The 1,044-nt window shown below is 36.9% G+C and overlaps 1 pseudogene; it reads left to right on the top strand.

Moving 5' to 3' along the window:
- Positions 1-1,044, top strand: part of LOC110292441 — a 56,464-nt pseudogene that overhangs the window by 35,938 nt on the left and 19,482 nt on the right.

Raw genomic sequence — 1,044 nt, forward strand, 5'->3', positions numbered from 1 at the left:
AGGGAAGTGGGGGGCGCTATGGGGGACTTTTGGGATAGCATTGGAAATGTAATTGAGGAAAATATGTAATAAAAATATTAAAATTTAAAAAAAAANGACACATCTGGTATATCAACTAAAATCAGAGTCACTACTTCATTAACTTTCCAATAGTCAAGCTCCCTATGTCTTCTATATAGGCCAAATAAGAGTTAATGGAACCTACAGTGAAGACCACCACTTTGAATTATTCAAGTCCTTAATGGTGGCACTGCTTCCTGTAATCTCTCCAGAAATTCAACTTTGTTCAAAGATGTTAAAAGAAACCGATCAGCATTGTTATTTTTTCACAAATGTTCACAGGATTTATAGACTCATCAAATTCTCTACACCTCACAAAAGGTGACCTAGAGGCAATAAATGATTCTAAGTTGAATCTTACATAAGTTCTTTAAATAGTTCTCTCTGTGTTGGAATTTTAGTATTCTCCATGCTACCTGCAGAGTCTTTAGGGAATAACAGGAGGATCCATCCAGTCAGAGAATCAGCTCCGAATATCGCCAATCTTAGTAGAAAAACATCATCCTTATAATTCTGTTTCTCCAGAGCTACTCCTATCCCCAGGGAAGGGGTTCTCCTTATCCTTATGCCCTCAGATGTGAGTTAGCCTTGACAAACTCTTTGGGGAAGAGTTTGACTTCATTTAAAGATAGATGGGAAATTATCAAAAAGTAATGAGGAGGAAAATGAAATGATGTAAAACCTTTTGAAGGTATTGTATTAGATGCAGAGGACATTTAATGGGAGGGGACGGTATACTCTCATAACAGCCTTTGGACCATATCTAATGGGAGCATTTCCTCCATCTTGAAGATCAATCTTTGAATTCACTTGATACAAGGCATTTAGTAGATCACAAGAGACTAGCAATTTGTGGCAAGGGTTGGAAGAGGAATAAAGGAAAGAAAGCATTCTTTTTTTTTTAATATTTTTATTACATATTTTCCTCAATTACATTTCCAATGCTATCCCAAAAGTCCCCCATAGCGCCCCCCACTTCCCTAC

This window comes from Mus caroli, chromosome 4 (genome assembly GCF_900094665.2).
Source record: "Mus caroli chromosome 4, CAROLI_EIJ_v1.1, whole genome shotgun sequence".
NCBI classification, from domain to species: domain Eukaryota; kingdom Metazoa; phylum Chordata; class Mammalia; order Rodentia; family Muridae; genus Mus; species Mus caroli.